The 19,055-nt window shown below is 36.9% G+C and overlaps 1 protein-coding gene across 1 annotated transcript in view; it reads right to left on the bottom strand.

Annotated features, from left to right (window-relative positions):
* Positions 1-19,055, bottom strand: part of AGMO (alkylglycerol monooxygenase) — a 376,559-nt gene that overhangs the window by 18,047 nt on the left and 339,457 nt on the right. The window lies entirely within an intron of this gene.

Below are 19,055 nucleotides of genomic sequence, written 5' to 3'. Positions count from 1 at the left end.
AAAAACACTGGCTGAGAGCCCTAAAACCTGGTTTCTTGTGCTTTCTTTCATAAAATGATTGAGTCATTTTACTTTCTCAGGATGTCAGTTTCTTTAGTTTCTTTTTCTGTTCAATCACAGAATAGAAATAGAAAAATCTCTAAAGCCTATTCTCAGTTCTATTATCTGAAAAGTAATCGAATTGGCCAAGACAATATCACAATGGTAGAAAATTCCCAGGATAGTTCCCCCAAATAATTAAATTTGTAATAAAAAGAACACATCAGAAATGCTTCATCTTGCCCACAATACTACCACAATAAGGTAATTGAAATAACAGAAGAAATGACAAGGAAAAAGACTTTAAAAGAATCATTCTCTAAACATGTGGAATATATGAAGAGACTGGCAAAGGATGGGAAATTTGATTTCCAAATTGTCCATTTTTAAATATCAAGATCCCTAATCGTCTCCCTGGACATAAGCTGACTTTCTGGCACTCTGTTGCTGAAATTTAGAAACTTAAGGTTCATCTTTGAAATAATAGCTTAGTGGACATCATCAAAAAGGTACAGAGAAGTAGCCGCAGCGTGATTCTTAGAAAAATTTGCAGAGGCATATACTGAAATAAAAACAAGTAATGGACAATTTTGATAGTTATTGGTAAATAATGATGAGTTTTAAGGACAACAGAAATTTCAGAGTTAAATAACTTACCTGCTTAAGTTTAAAGTTTAAGAAATACAGTTATACTTCAATAAAGCTGGGGTAGGGGAAGAAATAAAGTTTGGCCATTAATGTATTGTCTAGGTCAAGTTATAAAATGAAATTTTCAAAACTTTTAGTTTTTATCTAGTCCATAATTCATTGCCAATTGTTTCTCTCTCCAGTGTGAGAGAAAGGAGAGAAGGGGTAGGAGAGAGGGATTATTACTTGGATCCTTAAAAATAATATTATAAAAAATCTGGGGGAAACTAGTAACCAACATAAGATATTGAATAAAGGGATAATTATATTTTAGTACAGTATGAGTTTTCAGAAAGCATTTTTGTAGCTGTAAATGTGTTTATAATTATGCCAAAAGTATATTTTATGGATTCTGGGGAAATGTGTTAATAATTTTCACAAATAAGTAAAGGCAAGTGGAACCACCTTGGTTAGCTTCTGAAGTTAGCACATACAACAAAAGTTGTCCAGAGTTAAAATTACCCTAGAAAATCCCTTAAATAACCCCTATAGTATAATGGTTTGTGTACACAAACCCTGTATGGTAATTCCTTCACACAGTCAAGTTTGAGAACCCTTGTGCTATACTGAAGAGAACAATCAAAGTAAAGTATGTAGATGTATGATAATTTAAATCAATCTTGCCTTTTGGTTAAATGACAAAACTTAGCAGGAAAAAAAGAAAGAAAGAAAAAAAAAAGGAAGGGAGGGAGGGAGGGAGGGAGGGAGGGAGGAAGGAAGGAAGGAAGGAAGGAAGGAAGGAAGGAAGGAAGGAAGGAAGGAAGGAAGGAAGGAAGGAAGGAAGGAAGGAGATAATGAGCTCTAAATTGTTTCTGGTTATCTTTTTGCTTTTTGCGGTACGCGGGCCTCTCACTGTTGTGGCCTCTCCTGTTGCGGAGCACAGGCTCTGGACGCGCAGGCTCAGCGGCCATGGTTCACGGGCCTAGCCGCTCCACGGCATGTGGGATCTTCCCGGACCGGGGCACGAACCCGCCTCCCCTACATCGGCAGGAGGACTCTCAACCACTGTGCCACCAGGGAAGCCCTACTCCTTTTTATTTTTAATATTGAGACGCTATTACTCTAGTACTACATGTTAGATGAATGTGTTTGCTTTTGTGAAGGTCAAACAAGATATTAGAGTGCATCTTGGAGTTAGCAGTAAGTTCCAAATTCTGAGAGTAGCTTAAATGCACATATGATGTTACTCCACTTTACCTTAATATGCAGGAGAATATTTAGCTTGACTTCTTTGCCATAAAAAAATTTGTTTTGAAATGTTTTAACTGCCCTCAGCTTTTGGTTTCCATTGCTATTTCTAACTGCATCTTTGACAGCAGTGATCCTTTAAGACCTATGTAGGCAGAAGTTTTATTTCAAACATTCAAGTGAATAATTCAAATTCTGTCACAACAGATATGATGTATCAGGACTCTCTGTTATAAGTAAACTAATTTTAGATTTGAATACTATCTTTTTTTTTTAACCTAATTATGACCTTCTGCAATAAACCAGTCTATCACAGAGTATTTAGTACAGGGATTCCCCTTATTAAAAAACAGGAGTTAAACAGAGAAAATTACAGAAACCTGGAATGAGATGACTATCATGACCCTTGAAAATTTCACCAGGATGAATATTGACTGAAGTGCCTTATAACTGACAATTTTTCTATGCTCTTATCAGAAGAAAACACACATATTCAGAAATGTTACTTTTCTTTTTCTTTCTTTCCCCCTCTTTAATTTTTTCCTTTGCTGTGGTGAAGTGAGTTACAAGCTCCCACAAGACCTGAAGCCTCAACACAGCTTGGGCTGTGGACTGGATTTCTCCCACATGAGTTTGGTGGCCGGGTCAGTCGGAATGATATTAGTACATTTAATTTTCAAAACACACACAGTGGAACAGATGTGTTTTATAGGGACTGCAAAATGAAGTTCAGAAATAAGGGGGCCTGGATAATGTTCTGGTACAATATGGTTAGAGATCACTGTATGAAACTAATTCCTGCTGATAGTCATAACTTGTCTCTGTGAAAACTGGTTTATAATATTTGTGTATAGCACTATGGAGAATATCAAAGCTACCAAGATTTGAAACAGTGCAGCAGGAGCTCCAGAACCTTATGTAAATTAACCCTACAACATGGAACACATTAACTTGAGGGTTTCAGGAATTTGGAACTCAGAATGCCTGGGATGTGGGTTTAATTGAAACGTGGTATTATGACAATCAGTTTTTCTCTGGAGACAGAATTTTTTAAGGTGCATGCAAACGTATAATTGAGCATTGACATATTACATCATAGTGATACATTTTAAACAACCCGTATCTGCTTCACAATATTTATTTCACTGAAATACCACTGGATATTTAAAGATTCCTCCTTTCGAGTCCAGCCATCTGAATAAATGAACAGTACACTGAGGTGAGCCAGTCAACTCTCAGATGGGGTCAGGCCTCAAAGGCTCACACATACACAAAGCACTTCTTCTGGAAAAAATGTTTCTGGGTTTTCAACATAAATCAGGGTCAACACATAATACAATCATACTCTAGTACATTTAAAAGCTGGAAAATAGTCTAACTAGGACAGTGATGCTTCCAGCAAACCTTCAGGCCAAATAGCAATCAGAGAATTCATGGCTTTGTGCTCAAACCCCATCTCTGTTCAAGTCCGTGAAGGGGTTGCCTGTTCTCATGGGGAAATTTTAAATGGGAGTTAGAAAACTGCACTTTCTCCATGGTTATGATTTTACAGGATTTCTTTTTCTTTTCCTTTTCTTTTTCCTTTCCTTCTCATTCCTTTTCTCTTTTTTTTCCAACTGTAGCCACAAATGTACCAATATACTTGTGAGTAATACTAAATTCCAGGAGCCTTGATTTTCACACCATAACAATTAACTTATATTTTTATGGTAAAGGAATAGAGTGAAATTCTATATGAATTACTTATAAATAGTAATAAGATTAAATAAAAATATAAGATTTTCTAATTGTACAAAGTCTAACAATATAAAAAATCCTATTTGGTCAAATTGCATATTAGATTCAGAATATGCCTGATAAAATTAAGTATGTTATTGTTTAGGTTCTTTTTATATAAAACATAAAGCATAAAACTAAGAGTTACTTATTGCATGGCAGAGTTGGAAGCTCCAGGATCAACAGACTAACACAAATCTATTGAGCATGCATTATATTCCTAGATATGTACTAAAACTAAAGTAATAGAGAAATAGTATAAAACAATACTATATTTATAATACACACCATCAAAGGGGCTGGGCCTTTAAGTAAAGTGACATATTACACAGATACAGACCCTCTTCTACCACAAATACATTGAAATGTTACATAAATGCAACCTTTGAAAACCTAATATATACCTCATCTCAAAAGAAAGAAAGGGAATGCTAGATGCTGGGGAAAAGAGCAGGAACGGGAAGGAAGACAAAGCTGGAACTGGGGTTTTAATGCTCGATAGAGCCATGAAATGTGGTCTTGAATCTTTAAGTGTTGTGATGCCAGAGGTGGTCATTCTACATTATGCCCAATCCATGAAAAGATACTAGGAAACAAACACTGGCCCAGAGAGGTGGCAAGGAAGCTTTTAGTTCACCCTATGCTACAAATGGGAAAAAAAATCAAAGTGTTGCATGAGATATTGAACAGCCAACATTTGTTCTAGAAGTGAGGGTGGTTCAGATATCCAAAGATGCTAAACTAACATAAAAATGGGTCCGTAACATGAAATTGCTGGTGGCCCAAAAGAAATAAATATTAAATCATAAAGATGCTATCACATGCCAAGGCACATGAGAAGCCCAGGAATATAAAAATCCCAAATGAGCGTGAGCTTACAGTAAAAATGTAAGTATATACACATCCATACACTCACACACATTTATAAAAGCAAACCAAAAACATCCTGAGGGAGATTCTAACAGACAGAAGAAATGGATAATTTATACCATGAATGTAAGAACTAAAGAAGCATTTGGAAAGATAGAATAAAGTAAGAATTTTCTTTATATTTTAAAGGGATAAAAATAGTAGAAATAATGAGGAACAAACAAGGGACTAAGAAAAAACAGGAGATAAATTTAAACATAAACCAAATTTAAAAATCTCAAAACAAATATAGTTATTAAAATTAAAAATCCAATGTGCTGGTGGAAAAGCTCATTATATACAGAAGAAAATAAAATTAGGAAACTAGAAGATGGAAATGCTAACGAGAGAGTTATAGAAACAAAAATATGAAAAAGAGTTGGAGACATGGAAGTTACACGTGTCTAACATGTGTCTAATTAGAAAAATAGAGTAAAAAAGTGGTTGCCAGTGGCTGGTGGGGTAGAGAATGAAGAAATAAAGAGATGTTGGTAAAAGGGTACAAACTATCAGTTATAAGATGAATAACGTTTGAGGATCTAATGCTTAACATGGTGACTATAGTTGATAACTATGTAACTATAGATATATACCATATAACACTGTATTGTATAAATGAAATTTGCTAATAGAGTAGAACTTAACTCTCCATGGTGATGGATGTGGTAATGAATTTGATGGGGAATTCTATCACAATGTACATATACAGCAAATCTTTACATGTACATGTACACTTCACATATCTTACAGTGTTATTTGTCAATATACCTCAATACAGCTGGAAATAAAAATTTAAATTTTAACTCTGATTAAACTTAGTGTTAAATCATGGGTATTTTTAATTGATTTGCTTAATTTTTCCACAGTTTGAAAAAAATTATAGTTTAAAAGTATTTTTAGGGCTTCCCTGGTGGCACAGTGGTTAAGAATCCGCCTACCAATGCAGGGGACACGGGTTTGTGCCCTGGTCTGGGAAGATCCCACATGACGTGGAGCAACTAAGCCCCTGCACCGCAACTACTGACCCTGTGCTCTATAGACTGCGAGCCACACTATTGAGCCCACGCGCTGCAACTACTGAAGCCTGCGCGCCTAGAGCCCGTGCTCCATGACAAGAGAAGCCACTTCAATGAGAAGCCCACGCACCGCAACGAAGAGCAGTCCCCGCTCGCCGCAACTAGAAGAAAGCCCGCTCGCAGCAAGAAGACCCAACGCAGCCAAAAAAAAAAAAAAAAGTATTTTTAATTAAAAAGAGGGAATTAATGAGACCAGTGAAGGTTCAGGACACCATCAAGGTAGAAATGGTATTCCCCTGGGCCTGAGCAGTGGACTCGACTTGGGGTGGAGAGAAGGAGAAGTAACACAAATGAAGCGAGGAGTCCACAGTCACCCTTGTTGGCCTGACTCTCTTTGAACATATTTGAGAGTAAAAGAAAATTTGAAAAAGAAGTCTTTCTATGGGGGCTATTCAAAACCACACTGAAGAATGGGTATCTCACTGGATGATTCTGTAGGAGAATACCATTACAGAAGTATAAAATATGTGAGATAAATTGAGCAAGAGATCATTCAAATCAGGAAAATCTGGCATATTCATGTGTAGTAAGAGAAAGATTCATAGGTTTATTAATTTATTGCTCAAATTTGTTTTACCTCCGTGCATGAATTATCTGTACAATACTCAACAACGTTCATCAGGTTATTTCTACTCGTCTGAGATTTGTATTGGAATAGATAATACAGATCACTGAACCGACAGTGACAATACAGTGACATGCAGGGTGCTGTGTGTAGCAGGGCCACACAACACAGTCTGGGAGATCAAGGCAAGTCTCTTGGAAGAATGAAGGGCCTGGAATACATTATTTCCTCAACTAAATCTTTATGAAAGAGTGATTGCATGGTTAAACAGATGATACTTAAACATTAGAGATAAAGGGGAGTTTGCTAGTGGAAAAAAGAATGGAAAATTTGGGGGCTAGAGACAAATAACCAGGAAGAAAAAAAGAGCACGCACTGGAAGAATTAAGAGATGTTCGGAACGGTCTAACCCCAAAAGCACAGGAAAAAAGTAGAGAGAGATAAGGTTTGCTTAAGACAGGGCAGGCAACTGAGGGATGTTCATCACAAAGTGATATGATTAACTTTGTTCTGCAGCACCTGGCTGTGGTGTGAAGGGTGGTGACTGGCACACTGGGGGAGAGACCTGTTAGGATGCTGTCTCCGTAAGCGGATGATGACAGGGGCCAGAACTAGAATAGTTTTGGCCATGGGGATAGAGAGAAAAAGATGGATTTAAAGGATTATAGGGGATTTAACCATGAGAGTGAATGAGTTCCCCCAAGAAATATATACATAAGAAAATATTTTTATACTCTCCTAATAATCCCGTAGCATATTTTCAGAAAAACCAGACAGCTTATTACTTGTTTCCTAAATGCACCCCAGATCTTTCCTGTTGTACTGCTCTCCTCATTCTCACTCCCTCTACTTCTCTTTTCCTCCAATCCCATTTCTTTAAATCCCATCCATCCTTCAAGGTGGGCTTCAATGTTACCTCCTTCATGGAATATTCCATGATCTCAGTTCTCAAAAATATAGAATCTCTACCTCCTCTAAACCTCCAGATTTCCCGCCTTTCTTTCTTTTATTGCATTTACTACATATCGCCTGCAGTGATGGCTACTGAATATCTTATACACCTACCCAACTGTGCTTTAAGGCCAGGAAAAATATCCAATTCAATGTGTTTCCCTCTAAAGCATTTGACATATTGTCTTATACATACCAAAGTCAGTTTTTACATGTAATACATTACAGTGTATGTAAAAATAATACATTGTATCAATCCAGAAACGTTTCTTTAAGTATGGATTTGCAAGTTATTTCAATAGAAAATTAACCTCATTTTACAACTATTTAAGTTTTAGAACTGATTGTAAAACCAAGTCTAGAACTGGCTGTTAATTGATGTCAATACATGCTTATTATTAGTAGTAACATCATCATATATGATTCTTAACATCTGTCCCTTAAAATAAATAACATTAATCTAATTTTAAATAAAGTATGTTTCCAAAGTGATATGTAGGCTTATAATGATGTTATTTTCCGTAATAATATTCATAAATCTTATAAAACCATGAAAACCATAGAAGAGTTCAATAAATTTGAGAGAATAGGAAAAATAAAATCAAGATATTAGAATTTTTAACCATTTGGTTTCCTTTTACATCCCCCAAAGATTAGAAGGAGAGAGAGAAGCAAACCGGATCAACTTATGTAAAATTTTTCTGAATCAGTGTGCCTCCTTGGTACTGCGCCAATAGAAAATGCAGAAGAATAATTTGGCCCCTATTTGGCTTCTGGATATTGAGGACATGTGTGTCGGATCACAGTTACAGGGTGATTTCCATGAATCTATTCCAACCCTTCTGGAAGTAAAGTCCATCTGACAGTTTCTTGAGCCCGAGCTCAGCTTTTGTTAAGTCATCTATCAAAACTTTGGAATCTGGCTGATAAGGCTGAATGCTGCAGAGGTGCCTTTCATGAACTAACAACTTTACCTACATCATAATAAAGAGAGGGAAAAAAATGACATGATTTAAAAAAAGATCCTCCTTGTCTTTCTCTTTGAATTCTTTATTTCCCTCTCGGAGACAAAGGGCAATAGTAGCAAACATTTGCATAATTCTCTTTCCCCCTAAAAGATCAAATACAGTCTTGACTTCTTAGCAGTCAACTTTGATATTTTTTCACCTTACTGAAGAGTTGGATATACTACTTTGCCTTTTTTGCAGACATACTGGAAGTAAATTATGGAATTCCTTTTAAAGAGAGAATAAACATATGGGAGTCCTTTAAAGAAACTATTGTGCAGTTCGATGTTAAACGTGCCATCCATAAAGTTAAATTTAAGCATTTGCTTCCTTCAAGGAGTAGCCACTTGCTCTCCTCCTGGAGAAAAACTCAACAGAAGGAACATAGTTTTACCTCTTTTCCAGTATCTATCAATTATCAGGTGATTACTAGACATATGTTGTACAGTTTCACCAATTTCATAACAATTTCTGTCAATTTAAAAGTCAAAGATTCTTAATATTTATATAACATGACCCTCTTTGCCTTCAAATTATCTCAAAATTTACAAAGAAGAAATAGCTTAAATACTTATTTTATGATTAGATATTGCATTTGGAGAATAAAACCTCTAATCTTCCCTGTAGTTGCTCTTTGAGATATTTTGGTATGAAATGCTACCTTTGTCTACAGCCATACCACCCTGAATGCACCTGAGCTTGTCTGAAAGATACTACCTTTGGAGGAGAAGGTAGGATGTAAGCTTCAAATTGGTCCACTTTGCTATGGTTTAATCACTCCACTAAGGCATTTTGAAAAGAATAGTGTTACTGTTATGAATCCAGTATATTCTGGGAGGTATCTGATAACAATATTTTTGGTCTAGGTAAATAGAATACGGAGGTTAGTCAAGATTTGATGATCAGTTTAATTAACTAGTTTATAAATATTTGAAATGTAGCCTTAAATTTTGATTTTGGAAATCATAATGAAGCGAGATTCAGCCTGATTAACAGCAAACTTAGACAAAAGGCTCAAAATATTTTTAAAGTAAAACAGAGAAAAAGAAAGAAAATGCGTGTGTGAGAGAGAGAGAGAAAGAAAAAGAGAGAGAGAGAGGGAGAGAGAATATGAATGAATGGAGATTTGGTGATTTTTAACATTCACCTAAATAGTCCCTTAAAGGCAAAACTTTTTTCTGTGTTAGCCCCCTTTTGCAACTTACTTGAGTAATGATTAGAAATGTTCAGTAACCTAGCAACCCTACTTGGTTATAGAGAAAATTGTTGCATCTACTAACTTATCCTCTAATTTGTTAAATAAATGATCAATTTCCCCCACCTTATTATGAAAATTTTAAACCTACAAAAAGTGGAAAAATAGTACCACAAATACCTCTATAATCTTTACATCTTTCACATATATATTATAGTTGGCCATAGGTGTTTTCTCCCCTATCGATCCTTCTCCCTCTTTCTAAACATTTTTTTACCATTTGAAATTGCAAATAACAAGAAATTTTACCCCTATATGCTTTAGTATTTGTTTCCTAAGAACAAGGACTTTGCCCTACTTAATTACGAAACTATCGCCACATGCAAAGAATTTAATATTGATAAAATGATTACAGTATAGATTCATATTTCTACAAATGTCTCAAAATATGCATGTGTGTACCTATGCATGTACGTGGGCTCATGTGAATCCCAGATACACTCAAAAAATCAAGCATTGAATTTGGTTAAATTTTATATTTAATTCAAACACCAACACCACTTTAAGATCTTATGGGCATAGGTGAAGCATAATAGCTGGAATCCAATAGCTTTGCAAACTGTAAATGAATGACCAAAATTTAAAGAAATTATTGAAATCCAGTTTCTGCCAAAACCTAAAAGATGTGAAGAAAATTCAAAATGGCACAGTAATTGGTATTTCTAATTTGATCATTATTCCTGTTCAATTTAGTATTGATACTAAGGGTTACTAGAAATGGTATTATCTGATATCCAAGATGAAATTAGCAGATAAAAATTTTGATGAAACTATAGTTGCAGTGATATCGTTATACTGAAATTCTCCATCACATTTTCAAGTAGAAATGACTACTTGCTTTTCTTTTAAAAAGATAATTTTCAGGAAAAAAAGGGAATCTCATCTAGGTATATGAATGAACGTTTGTTAGGGGTTGAACTCAGGCAGATCTTATAACTGGGTCAAAAGAGAATATTAAGAACAGGCACTTTTACAAAATATTAAAATGAATGCAATAGGATGTAAAATTGATTTTTGTCATGTGAAAGAGGCAGCTAGACAGGACAGAATTTACATGTCTACAGATAAGAGCTATTTTTACCTTGCTATGAGTTATCTATAATTTATAGAGTTGTAAAATAGCTTCCCTAGAATAAGAATCTGATACCTGAAAAGGCCTTTTCCAGGAGTCTAGATAATGTGTAGTTTTTACTTAAACACACCTTTTCCCTATATCTTTTCTAATTCCTGCCCTCAGCTATTTAAAATTTGTTATAATGATGACTACATTTAACTACAGATGAACAGCAATGTTATGGCATTTGAATTCTTGAGATCTGTATAATTCATTGAATCCTGACAAATAAATTATGAATATGTAAACATGCAAACATTTTTTTATCAGCAGCTTTATTGGGAAATGTGCTAAAAATATGTGCTCTAAGCAAACTTGGCTGGAGAATCATACCTTCATTGTCAAGTAACTGTTATTTGAAGTATTCTTTTAATGAACCTTTGATATGTAACATTTATTTACAGTGATGTGTGTCAGGATTATTACATATGGGTAGTAAGAATTAAACAGATCTAGAAGTCAGAGAGCCACTTTTTTTTTTTTTTTGCGGTACGCGGGCCTCTCACTGTTGTGGCCTCTCTGGTTGCGGAGCACAGGCTCCGGATGCGCAGGCTCCGCGGCTACGGCTCATGGTCCCAGCCGCTCCGCGGCATGTGGGATCTTCCCGGACCGGGGCACGAACCCGCCTCCCCTGCATCGGCAGGCGGACTCTAAACCACTGCACCACCAGGGAAGCCCTGAGAGCCACTATTTTTAAGGAGGTATGATATTCCTCCCTATACTCCAGGCTTCCAAAGAGTTCTAGAATAGGAGTATAATAAAAGGGAAAAGGATTTCACAGAGCCACACTGTTCTTTGGAACTATACACTGTGGTCAAATCTTTGACCTCTAACTGTCTTATATCCCTTCCTCATCACCCAATGCCCCTGGAACTCCATGCTTGAAATTTCTCTTCTGCTGTTTGTCTGAGCACTGCTTTCCTATTCTAACTCTAAGAGGTTAGATAGGACTGTCCATAGGAAATATGACACAATGTTTGGCTCACGAAGAGGATCAAAGCAGTTAGCAAATTTGGCGATATTACTAACAGGGTCCAATTATATCTTCAAAAGTCTTAAAAATTATTTTGCTTCATATTACACATCTAGTAATACTGGAAGGGTTTTAAATGTTTAATTTTTGTTTACTAAAAATATACACACATTGCCAAAATATTGGAAATAGGAATATTATAAAAAAACAAAAATAAAGATCCTAATTCAGTGGTGGGGGTACTTTGGGAAGACATTATCAACATTTGGTATAATTCCTTCAATTTTTTTCTTTATATTTCTTTTTATTCAGTGCATGTTAAATCATACTAAATATTTTGATATATTTTCAATTTAACACATGTGAACATTTTTCTTTGTGATTACATATTCTTCAAAAATAAGATTCTCAAGAATTATGTAGTGTTTCACTGCATAAATGCTCACAATTTTATTCATTCCCTAAAACTGCATATTCCATATGCTCCTAATAATTTACCTCTATAAATAGTAAGGTGATGGTAATCTCTATACGACAACCTTTCAGCCAATCTTTGTGTTTTCTTATGACATGTTTCTGTGGTTGGAATTACTACAAAAGACCACAAATATCTTAAATTTCTCCATACCTATTACCAAAGCTCCCAGTAAAACTGTGTGAAAATTTATAACACAACTAGAAGTATAAAAGTATGCACATCTCATTACACTCACACCAATCTTAGTATGATCTGTTTTAAAAAATATACGTTAATCTGAGGGATGAAAAAAGCAAACTAATGGTTTTTGTTGAGTTTTTTTTTGATAATTGTTAAGGTTATTCAGCTTCTACTGGAATTGTTACTCATCTAGCTCTCAATAAAAATATCAACATATTCATCCCTAAGGTCATTTATTGTTCATATGAGTAGATGAATATGTCTTGGTTTATGAAATATTCAGGAAAGACAAGCACAGACATCGTAAATATTTTAATGCATCTTCTTCATTATTTGAGTACTGATTAAACTGATTGGTCCAAATTATGATATTCATTCTGTGAAACTTGGCTTTTTCTTGACAGTTTTTTTCTACAGTTCTCCTCTTACCTGGGCATCTAGGCACCGAGCCCACTATCTGAACTGATAGTACTTTTTCAATAAATATTTACTGAGTGAATGAACAGGACAAGTCAGCCCCTACTGTGATAGACATTTTCTCATTGCATATTTCATAGGTATAAATGTGACCCAAGTTTGTCCTGGCTTCATTTGCCTCCATCCTATTCATCCTCTGCCCTAATAAAAACCAGCCCTTCTCACATCAGGTTTTATTCACTAAAATCTTATCAAACCTGGGTCTGGAGGGTATCCAAAAAGCAAAACTTTGAGCTCGATGTTACCTCTTCATAACATCTGATAATGCACTCTAGTTCAAATATCACTGGCCTAGATCTGTATCTAAAGTCAGACTGGCAGCCAAGGAGATGATCTGCACTAAAAGAAACCAGTTTGTTCTTTGTTTACAGGGATTCTATATTGTTTAGCCATTGTCAGACATGACCTTAGAAAAGTCAGTGATGCTGTGAGATGGCAATTATCTTCCGACTCGAATTCTGAGAAGGATATTCTGAATTGATTTCTAATGAGAAAACAGTAGATATAAAATTAATCACAACAATCTTCTATAGGTCCTACATTAACAAATAGTCCTTGATGGTCCAGTCCATTACTTAGCTCACTGAGCCATGCTACATTTTAATTTTTTTTCCTTTTACTTACATATATATATATATATATATATTTTATTTTACATTGGAGTATAGTTGATTAACAATGTTTTATTAGTTTTAGGTGTACAGCAAAGTGATTCAGTTATACATATACATGTATCTATTCTTTTTCAAATTATTTTCCTATTTAGATTGTTACAGAGTATTGAGCAGAGTTCCCTGTGCTATAGCAGTAGGTCCTTGTTGCTCCTCTATTTTAAATATAGCAGTATGTACATGCTACATTTTTAGAGAATAGAAATATAGGGTCAGAATTTCTGTTTTGGTAGAGCTGGCTTTTGAGAAAAAACAAAATTCTCTCTGCATAGGACCTTTACTTTATTATTAGCCCTGGAAAAAATAGCCCTGGATAATGTCAGCTTGGTCACTGACCCATAGCAAATCATTTTGGCATATAACGGCACACTAAATTACTCTCAAACCTTAATTTCCAACTATTTTTAGGGCAAAAACATTGGATGCTAATCTTACAGATATACCTTATTATCAGAGTCACCTTCCGAAGAGTTTCACATCCATGAAAAATAATCCAACAGAAGACATCATTATAAAATCAATTAAAGGAAAAACCAAGAAACGTCTTTTTCAGACTGTATCTCCAATAAATTATCATCTCACAGAAGAAAGGCAAGGACCTTTAATTATAATTAGGGAAGAATGCTGAATTATACTTGAGTAATTACCTGAAAAATCCAGAGAAATGTGAAAAACGTGCCTTATTTTCATCTTTTCCCCTAGAACCAGCTTACCCCTATTTTTATCCATTTCTCCTATTGTTTTAAATAAAACTTGTGTTTCCTCCCATATTGTTTCTTTCCACAGGAAATTAAAGTCTATACTTTTCCAACAGGCAACACAATAAGTCTCAACTTTGGTGGGCAAGTGATAAAATATATCTTAAATTAGCAGGTAGCTTGAGGCACATGTGGCCAAAACATGAGTTGAAGGTGCTCCAATGTTGACAAAACATACTTCATGGAGGGCATGGAAAATCCCAAAAGATCCACAGAGCTCAAGGAAAGGTAATTAAAACCAACTCTGCAGGTTATAAAACTGGAAAGGGGTTTAAAGGGAGGCTGAGTACCAGGAAAGAGAGGCACAGTGTAGCAGAGGCAAAGAAAGATTGAGGGAAAAGGGCTGGAGGAGAGTTGTGAAAGGGTCAAGTAAAAGAGGTGCAATTCAAAATATTAAGAGTTAGGCAGAAGGACATATTGGAAATGCATGTAGAGAAGTGAAAAAGTCACTAAGAGAAAAAGAAGAAGGAAAGACAATAACTAAAGGAAAATAAGTACAAGATACCAAGAGATACAAATGGTCATTAAAAAGCTATCTGGCATTCATTCATGTTTTGCCACAGCAATTATCTGCCAAAGCTGAAATTACAGTATTCCCCTGTGATTCGCCTTAATAGACTCAGCCAGGTGCATTATCTGCAAGCATTCTCATTCAGGAAAAAAATCAGCCAATCATCAATCTGGATGTGAATTTAAGGGACAAGAATAAGTGAAAGCTCTCCAAATGATATTTATGCAGTGGGCCAATCAAAATTGCATAAATTACTGAATTCAATTGCCAGGAAAAGGGGTTAAATTTAATACAGCTAGACAGCTGAGCAGCTGCTTTCATGATTTAAATAAAAACAAGCTGAAACCCATGCTGTCAGCTCAGTGATATATGACTTGTAATGGGATGTTTCCAACCTTCACTTCCATATGACCCCCTCCACTTTAGGTAATGCTCCTTGCCTCCAGTGCAACCAACTTTTCAGAAAAACATCTGGGTCCCATTCCTGCTCTGTTAGCTACAATGCTGTCTCCTACAAACATAAATGATTCATTGGACAACACCCTTCACTTCAGGATCAAATTCGGGAGTTTCACTGATAATTTTATCATGTTTACAACCAGAGATACTGTACACGAACACGGCACACATTTGATCCACAAAATTCCTTCACACGGTGTTCATACTAGTATAGACTGTATGTATAAAATGAGAGGTGAATTTTAGTGGTTGAAATTAGAAAAACAAAGAAAGGCTATCCCCAACAGAACGGAGTTTTTGTCTTGCTACTGACCTACTTCTTTGTATTAGAAACTTCTCTTCATCTACACATTCCCCCGATCCTTCCAAAAAATAAAGGGAAGGGAAGAAGAAAAGACAAACATCCCTCTGAAAAGTGGGCTCAGCACAGGGAAAAGAAAGATGAGGACTTTGCCAATTTCACAAAACTTTCACTCAGGTCAAGGTCAAATCAAAAAGAATTTATCCTACTATAAGAATAAAAATGCCAGAAATGACAATGATTATGGAAAAATGAAAAATCATATATATAAAATACTCATGATTTGAACCAGGACATTTTGTGTCTTGCAAAGCAAACCACGAAGCTCACACTTTCTATGAAGATATTCATTACTGTAGAACCCAAAACACGGTAGATGCTATCCCGAAAGGGAATCTGAAATAGTTACTTGATACTTTAAGACTGTGCCTCCAATAATCGATTTGCAAGTTGTAACCATCGTTAAAAACAAACCATATTTCCCATTTTTAATTCATGAAACCCAAATTAATATTATAACGTATACAATTTACATTAATTTCTCATTTTAATACAGCAAGTGTCTACATATAGGCACATACAAAATTTTAAGCCAGACTTTCTAAAATGCTTACTTTCCCCATTAAAAGTCAACAAAAGCGGGCTTCCCTGGTGGCGCAGTAGTTGAGAGTCCGCCTGCCGATGCAGGGGACGCGGGTTCGTGCCCCGGTCCGGGAAGATCCCACGTGCCGCGGAGCGGCTGGGCCCGTGAGCCATGGCTGCTGAGCCTGCGCGTCCGGAGCCTGTGCTCCGCAATGGGAGAGGCCACAGCGGTGAGAGGCTCGCGTACCGCAAAAAAAAAAAGTCAACAAAAAGGAGAAAGGAGGAGGGAGAGGAGGAGGAGGAAGAGAGAGGATGAAATAGAGCAGCCACGAAACCACTGGCTTACTGGGGCTGACTGCAGCAATTTGTGACAATTTTGTTTCAGGAAAGAAGAAAAAAAGCACTAATAGTTAAAAGTAGTAGTTTTTTTGGTTTTCCCCCTTGCAAAAGAATACAAAGGTTCTTACATTTCCTCCTTACAGTTATAAGCTTCTCTGGTGCTCTGAAAATTTTAAAGTCAAAAATGTTCACCAATAAAGATAATTGGGGAATCCAGCTTCTGCTTAAAAACCAGTATGTAATTTTCTAGGCCTGACTATAGGCCTTTACAAAGGTTTTACCGGGCAGGCCTCGAGGGGGAAAGCTGCCCTCCCGGAACTAGCCTTGGTGCACAGTCTGGAGGGAGTTGCAGCTGGAGACTCAGCCCTCCCACTCCCCCCCCCCCCCACCCCAGGTGGGACAAGCTCTTTCACATATTGACATTCTGAGCCCAGGCAACTTCATTCCCAGGTTTCTTGATGTGAGGCCTTGAGCAGAGGTCTTCTGCAGATGCCTCTGCTGAGACCTCCTTGAGGGAGAAGGTAAGGCAAACTTAGAGAAGACTCCACTCAGACTCAGGACCCGGTATTTTTCCACTCCTAGCCTTTCCCCCTTGCGTTCTCCCCAACCCAGGGTCCATAAAAATGCCAGAGCATTTTATTTGGGGCTCCCTCAGCAGCGAGACACGACCGTCACAGACCTCATGTCTGTGCTGATGCACCTGACCCTCCACCTGTGGGAGGAGAAAGGAACAGGGGGAGTTGGTGCTTTCTCTGGTTGTGGACTCCTGCTTATACCATCACAGTTTTAAAGGCCTAACTTCATTTTGGCTTGTTGCTTTAATCAACTACTCTGACACCTGGCAGCTCAGCTCTCTCTTTCCCAGTTCACCTGAGCCCCAGACGATAATAATGCACAAAATTCACTCATTTACAAGTTAAAGCATCATCAGAAGAGGCTTTTCAGAGCATCACAAAATATAAAGTGTTTCCCCTTTAATGTCACATTAATTCCTGAATATATTAGTTGGATGGTTGCAGTAGGCCAAACAGAAGTTACCGGAGGATGGGAATATGATCACTGCTACCTTCTGTTACACTGGGAAACCTGCTCAACTTCTAATACATTTTTTTTTTTTTGCGGTATGCGGGCCTCTCACTGCTGTGGCCTCTCCCGTTGCGGAGCACAGGCTCCGGACGCGCAAGCTCAGCGGCCATGGCTCACGGGCCCAGCCGCTCTGCGGCATGTGGGATCCTCCCGGACCAGGGGCACGAACCCGTGTCCCCTGCATCGGCAGGCGGACTCTCAACCACTGCGCCACCAGGGAAGTCCCTCTAATACATTTTTATCTTTCTTGTTTTACAGTCAAAACCTATCAATAAGACAGTTTGATGGATGCTGCTTCCACAATCGTCTCTCACTTCCCCAGCAATGAGAGCCAACGTACACCCATTTGGTCCTCCACATTCCCCACCTTATCTGAAGGCATAGATCAAATTGTCAGCTCTCACATACGAGCTTTCTTTGAAGTTCCATTTTGTATTTGAAATAATGCAAAATTTGCATTTTATTTTATGATGTGATTATGTTTTAAGAGAAAAATCATGTGTTAACCATCATGCCATTTAAGAAAGTATATATCCGTGTTTATTCAACAGCTCTGCATAATGAATGGCCCTAATTAACTCATATGTATATTTCATTTTGCAAAGCAAAATCTAGTGGAGCCAGTCAGACCTGGGTTAGGATCCTAGGTCTTCTAAGCATTACTGAATTATCTGTGGGGATAATGTTACCATCTTGCAGGGTTGTGTGAGGGTAAAATGAAATAATGCGATCTTCAACACCTATTTCTTCTCTTTCTTCTGCACCTCTTTTCATATGTAACTGGTTAAAAAGCTGCTCAACTTTGTGGCCCAGACATAGCATGGTGTCACAGCCAAAGTAACACCAATCTGACAATCAAAAGTAATGGAGAGGTAATTTATATATTCATGGCAAACTCTTCAAAAAATGTCAAAGGGGGGTTATGCACAGAAAATAAAAAGCTCTTAAAATCATTTTCACCATTCTTTCCCCAAAAGTCCTATTTGTCATATAAGTATCTGTTCTCTATCTTTCTCACAAAAATTTCCAAAGTGATTTTTAAATATTTTTTTGTCCTGCCATCTGCTGAATGTTTTCCTCTCTTTTCCTCAGCTATCAAACTGACCCCTTCAAGGCAAAGCATTCGCCTCTCTCCATTTCTCATTTGCTGACTCTGTACAATGCTAGTCTAACAATCTGACTGGTAACATCTGCTCCTTACCAGGCATGGGATATGGAGATGTTGAGTATCCACGTGCACTTGGGGAAACAGGATTTGTGAAGCTAAGCGACTTGCACAAGGTCACAAATTTAGTAAGTGAAAGATTTAACATGTGCTTTTTTTCTCCTCCTTCCCTCCCTCTGTCTCCCCTTGGCTGTCTTAATACCACTCCTTTTCATAAACCAAACAGCCTTAGTCACGCATCAGCCTGTCAGAATATGAGGCATAAAAATGTGAGTCTCGTACCACTGCTAACTTGATGGATAAGAGGATTAGGGAAGAGCTCAAAGTAATCAGTTCATTAACACTAAAATATTTTATGGAGAAAGGAATTCTGCCTTTAGAACTTAAAATCTATGCTACACGATTTGAAGAACGTGTGCTACACAGCAGGGAAGAAAACATCTGCCAATGAGTAGAACCTGAATCAAAGGAAGTTTTATTAAGAAAATTGCCTTAATTAAAATTCAAC

Source organism: Pseudorca crassidens, chromosome 8 (assembly GCF_039906515.1).
Source record: "Pseudorca crassidens isolate mPseCra1 chromosome 8, mPseCra1.hap1, whole genome shotgun sequence".
NCBI lineage: Eukaryota > Metazoa > Chordata > Mammalia > Artiodactyla > Delphinidae > Pseudorca > Pseudorca crassidens.
This window is presented reverse-complemented; position numbering and strand designations above follow the sequence as displayed.